The sequence below is a fragment of the Cibotium barometz genome, unplaced genomic scaffold, assembly GCF_041138505.1.
Source record: "Cibotium barometz isolate CiBa-2024 unplaced genomic scaffold, ASM4113850v1 ctg576, whole genome shotgun sequence".
In the NCBI taxonomy this organism is placed as follows: domain Eukaryota; kingdom Viridiplantae; phylum Streptophyta; class Polypodiopsida; order Cyatheales; family Cibotiaceae; genus Cibotium; species Cibotium barometz.
Window position 1 is genome coordinate 10,001 of NW_028229456.1, and position 6,029 is coordinate 16,029.

At 51.2% G+C, this 6,029-nt stretch overlaps 1 pseudogene; it reads left to right on the forward strand.

Annotated features, from left to right (window-relative positions):
* The first annotated feature begins 154 nt into the window (after nt 1-154).
* LOC147602464 (uncharacterized) lies at nt 155-2,380 on the forward strand (annotated as a pseudogene).
* The last annotated feature ends 3,649 nt before the right edge of the window (nt 2,381-6,029 follow it).

Sequence of the window (6,029 nt, forward strand, 5' to 3'; positions counted from 1 at the left end):
GATACACGCCTCCCCTAAGAAAGAGGATGGGGACCCTCCAGTTCCGCCGGCTTATCGAAGAGTACCTGAGGCAGCGGCTATACAAGACACCCCAGCCGCTGAAAGGGGTGCATTTTACCAACGGGTCCTGGTAGTACGGGGGTGACGATAAGGAGCTGTTGCCGCCGCGGCCGGGCCTTTGGTCCTTTAATCAATGCGGGATCGCATTGAATCCGTGTACACAGCTCACCAAGGTACAGAAGGAGTTCTTACTTAGCTTAACAGCAGGAGACCCGTTGAAACTCAATGTTCTACGGGCGTTCCTGCGCTTGCTGTTCACTCAGGATAACAGCGAGCAGTTTTGCCTGTACCTTCGGGGCCCAGGGGCCACGGGGAAATCCACGATGGTGCAGCTGTTGGAGCACATCATAGGGGAGGCATCTTGCGCGTTGGATGTGCTACGGCTAGCAAACCGCTTTGAGATGAGGGCGATCCAGGACAAGGTGCTTATCACGCTGCCGGATATACCACTCAAGGTAAACGACGCGATATGCTCGATCCTAAAAAAACGGATCTCGGGGGATAAGGTGACTGTCGAGATCAAGAACGGGAGGATCTTCTCTCTAGCTATCCGGGCCCTCCTCCTAGTTACCTCCAACGCGAAGTGGAGTGTGCAAGACCGGACCAGCGGCTTTAGGCGGCGCATGCTGTACCTGCTGACGCCGAAGGCCGCCGCGCGGCGAGACCCGCTTCTCCTAGAGAAGCTTAAGGAGGACGCTAGCGGGCTGGTTAACTGGGCATTGGCGATGCCGGCCGAGCAGTCCCGGATAGGGCAGTGTGTGGAGGCTATCAATGAGCTGAGCGGAGGCGGGCTAGACTCCTCGGGGGTGTTGGAATGGTTGTTCGCCAAGGTGATATATTGCCCGGGCCAAGAGATGCCCTTGGGAGCGAGGAAGGTGCCCTTAAGCGGGTCGTCGTTATACGAATCGTATGTGCGCGGAGACGCAAGGGACAGAACCGGTATCTTACTGCTCTTTTGGGGACGCATTTGAGGACTCTGTAAGGTCCCAGGGGTACCGGGACATAGTGACGAAGAGAAGATCCCAAGGAAGGGTGGTTATTGGGGTGGGCTTGGGCGGGTACGGAGAGCCCATAAAGAGGAGCGGGAGGGTGGACATCGTGAAGTATCTCATGGAGACGGAGCCCTGGGAAGGGTTCCTGAGGGAGGGAGAGGGGGATGGGAGCGAGGATGGGGCGAGCGGTGTCGACAGTGTCGACAGTGTCAACTATGTCGACTTTTCGGACTCCGCGGGGCATAAAGGAGGGGAAAGGGACACACCCCAGGACAGTAACGCGTCGCAACCCGTTCCTGATTGAAAGCTCAAGGTGGATGCCAGCGGGATAGTCAACTGGGCCTTGGGAATGCCGCCCGAGAAGACCCGGATAGGTCACTGTGTCGAGGCCCTGAACGAGTTAAACCGGTGGCGGGGCGGACTGCTCGGGGCTGATAGAGTGGGTGACCAAGAGGGTAAGATATTGCCCGGGGTTCGAGATCCCGCTAGGTGCCAAGAGAGTGCCGCTCCCCGGATCTCTCTACGAGGATTATACCCTATATGCAGACGCTAACGGGATAGAGCCTTTCCCGTTTAAACCAATTCGGGGAAGCGCTGGATGATGTGATAAGGTCGCAGGGGTATCGCGATGTTCTGATCAAGAGGCGGGCACTAGGAAGAATTGTCCAAGGCTTAAGCCTCAGCGGGGGGGAGCCCATAAGGAAGAACAGGGTAACGGGGTCCATGCGATACCTAATGGAGACAAGTCCTTGGCCCGGGTTTGAGAAGGAGAGAGAGGAATGGGAGCGAGATGGCTGTGAGACGATAGACTGTTCCAACGATGTAGGAAGTGCCGATGATGTAATAGTTTCAATAGTGTCGATAGTGTCGATGATGTCGATAGTGTCGATGATGTCGATAGTGTCGATACAGTCGATCCTGTCGATCACTTCGATACTGTTGAAGAGGTAGAGAGTGCCGATGATGTCGATAGTGTCGATAGTGTCGATAGTGTCGATAGTGTCGATACTTTCAAGACTGTCGATACTGTCAATACTGTTGAAGAGGTAGAGAGTGTCGATAGTGTCGATAGTGTCGATAGTGTCGATACTTTTCCAACTTGCAACAATCTCAAGCAGGGTCTTTGCAAGAGGGACGGCACGGCTGCAAAAGGAAGAGAGAGTGTCGATAGTGTCGATAGTGTCGATAGTGTCGATACTTTTCCAACTTGCAACAATCTCAAGCAGGATCTTTGCAAGAGGGACGGCACGGCTGCAAAAGGAAGAGAGAGTGGAGGCTGGGGGGATCAGTTTACAGCCCCTGAGGAGGAGAGAACAGGGACTTCCTAAAGCGGTATCCTGAGCTAGAGGAGGCCCGCCGCAGGGAGGAGACGTGGACGGTTGAACAGATAGTGCGGTGGGCAGTCTCTAACCTCAAGGTCAGGGCAGGTCTCAAAGGGCTGGTGGGGAGCCTATATCTAAAGGCGGAGACAGCATCAACGCGTGGCGCACACAAGCTCCCCCCTTTATTGCCAAGCACCACCCTGGCCGGCATGCCTTATCCTCTATCAGGCCTCTTGAGTTCAGGTCTCTCGAGGCTGGCTGCTCTTCCCTCTCGATACAAAGAACTCGTAGATCTCCTTAATGAGGAGAGCGTGGTCATTACCAGCACGTGCTACCTCCTCTTCCGTCTCTTTGGGCCAGGAGCCCGGCCTTACTTCCACCGTCGGTGCCCTGTACAGCAACCTTTTGCCACCTCCTACAGGTTTCTACCCAGTTACGCACGGCTCGTGCCGAAGAGCGGCCATGGAATCGGCCACCCTGGCCAACCTGAGGCGCGACCTAAAGGGGGTTATCTACCAGGTTATCAACCAACTCGTCCTTCCCGATGAGCTCGTCCTGGAAGAGATTGACATGGTGGCGTGCCACACGGGCATCTATGCAGAGCTGATGGGCTACACCAAAGCACCTAACACATGGGAGGCCTACCAATCAGGGTCCTTCTGGGCCTTTGTTATGGAGAAGTGGGGAGACGGATGTCCCAAGCCACTCCTTAAGCGAATACTCTACTCGGGCTTAAATGGGGCCAGCCTGACCAGTCAGGCCCGGCGCCATCTCAGCGTGCATTAAGGAGGCGCATCAAGAGCACCAATCTACGGGGCTCGCTGACTTCCAGAAGAAGGTTTTGGGTAATCCCATCCTACAAGAGCTCGCCCTTTTCCACGAAATGGTGGGTTCAAGAGGCATGATCTATCTTCCCTCCCAGATAAGGCCCTACTATGGGAGGCCAGAGGAGGCATCTTTGCCGGGGAGGCCCCGCAGCCTCTACCACAACGGATTGCTCACCTCTCGCATACTTGCGTCCCATGAGGTGAATCCTCCTTATGTACCTCGTGTCTCATTTAGAGGAATCCCGTATGGGCATCCCCGTTAGCCTAGAGAACGACGGGCTGGTCCACCTTACCCGGCGTTCTCACCACTCTCCCACCACCCGTTTGCTTGATGTCTCACTTAGACAGAACAGCCAACGCCTCCTGGGGGTTGAAATCCCGGTGGAGCGCAAGGGGGTAGTGCCCTGATTGAGGGGGAGACCAGTCAACCTATTGAAACTAGTAAGTATTGAAAGTATCGACACTATCGACACTATCGACACTATCGACACTATTGACACTCAATAAAGTATCAACAGTATCGACACTATTGAAACTAGGGAAAGTCTTGAAAGTATCGACACTATCGACACTATCGACACTATCGACACTATCGACACTATCGACACTATTGACACTCAATAAAGTATCAACAGTATCAACAGTATCGACAGTATTGACACTCAATAAAGTATCAACAGTATCAACAGTATCGACAGTATTGACACTCAATAAAGTATCGACACTATCGACACTATCGACACTATCGACACTATCGACACTATTGACACTCAATAAAGTATCGACACTATTGACACTCAATAAAGTATCAACAGTATCAACAGTATTGACAGTATCGACAGTATCGACACTATCGACACTATCGACACTATCGACACTGTCCCCACCACCCGTGTATCTAATCCCCATATCTACTATGCACATCAACCCAACAAACACGACGTCGCCTTCTTCCCTGGCCACCCGCTCCTGCGCCTTCTGGGCCCACATCTTCTCCAAATGGGGAGATGACATACCAAAACACCTACTAGAAACCCTCCTTTACTCCGGCCTTAATGGGGCCAGCTTAAAAGGGGCGGTTCCTTACTCTCTAAGGTGAAAGAGGCGTGCGGAAGCCTGCCCGGATACGAGCTGGAGCAGAGGGTTCTACGCCACCCTATCCTCCAGGAACTGGCCTCTTTCCAGCTCTCCCTGGGACGGAGGGACAGGATCTACTTCCCCTCCCGCAAACAACCGTACTATGGCAAGGTAGAGGGGGAGATGGGGGGATGGGGAGATGGGGAGCCGTGCCGGAGGGAGCAGATATCACGAGGGGTTGCTGTCGTCTCGCGCATTAGCTTCCCACGAGGTTGTTCTCCTATTGAGCCTCGTTGATTGCTTGGTTCGTAATCGCTCAGGCGTCCCTCTCAGTTTGGAAAAACGATGGTTTGCTCTTTCTAACCCGCTCGTCGCGCCGGGAGGATACGCTAGCTTGGTGGTAACCTGAGGTCGCGCAGTCTGGATTTTCTTGGGGTGGAGATTCCTCCGGAGAGTAAGGCGTGACACGCCTCTACATGCACCCCCCCCCTTATCTTGCTTCACCACCTCGATAACGGAAAAAGCCGACATAGTCGACATCTCGACACTCTTTCCCTATATCCCTTTTGACACATACACGGAGGTTTATGCACATTGTCTCTACTCTTATAGGCTTTTTCGGTATCCTTAAGTTCGTCCTTGACCGTACTTTTGCCAGTTGCCTACATAACTTTCGGGAGGCTATAACGGAGGCCTTGTTAACCCACTGGCAAGTCCCCAATTTCAAGTTAAAAGATTTCTCAGAGACATGTTTCAAAAGAGTCGGGGCTACCTCTACCCAACATCTTTGTAACCCTATACAGTCTCTAACTATACTATACTAGATTGGTGCATTGGCATCCTACCGGGACTGGCTATGCAACTGATATTACTAAACCCGTCTAAAATTGGCATTACTAACTCTCTTTTTACTACACTTCGTTCTTCTTTCCCTATTCATAATCTTTATGGTATAGATGAAATACTCGTCCTCGCCATTCATCTGAATTAACCTTGGAGTACACAACTGAATTAGAAAAATCTGTGTCATGCATTGGTAGTAACAATTGGTAGTAATAACAGCTTGACCTTCTCGAGGTCCCGTGGTACAATTTTCTTTCCACGGAACCTGGACTTCTGATCCGGTCCACGGAAGAGGGAGGAAATAGGATGCAGGACTTGACTTAGTCGCTCGTCACGGAACAAGCTAACTAAGCCAGAATCACCGAGACAAGTAACCTCTTTTCTTTTCGTATATATCCCTGGTTTCCTTTCTCACTGCTACTTCAGCATCATCGCTACTAGCGGGCCTCAAGCAGTCATCGGATCCTATCCCATAAAGATACGTATCCTTACTCACTTACTTATTAGGTAGTTAGGTAGGTTACCGAATCTTTCTCAGGCAGCCTCGTTGGAACGAAAGAAAGAACGAAAGTCAGATATCGAAGCTGTCTTCATTTCAAATGGATTCCTTATCGAAGGGTAATTAATGATATGGATAAGCCTATACCAACTCGTCAATCTCCTCTATATTTGACCCGTTTCATATTACTCAAATTGAAAACAAGAGACTCATTAGCGAATCTACCCAGCAATTTGATAGATTTCCATTTCTCTATCCGTGCTACTTATTAATAATACTGAGGTTTGGGAAATGAAGGGGGCATAAAAGCAAAGATTTGGAAATGAGTTGAAAAGAATCTAATTTTTTTTTGTAAATTCTTTTGTAGCTGAGAACAGCTGAAAAGAGTCTTGTACTCCTTTTCTTAAGA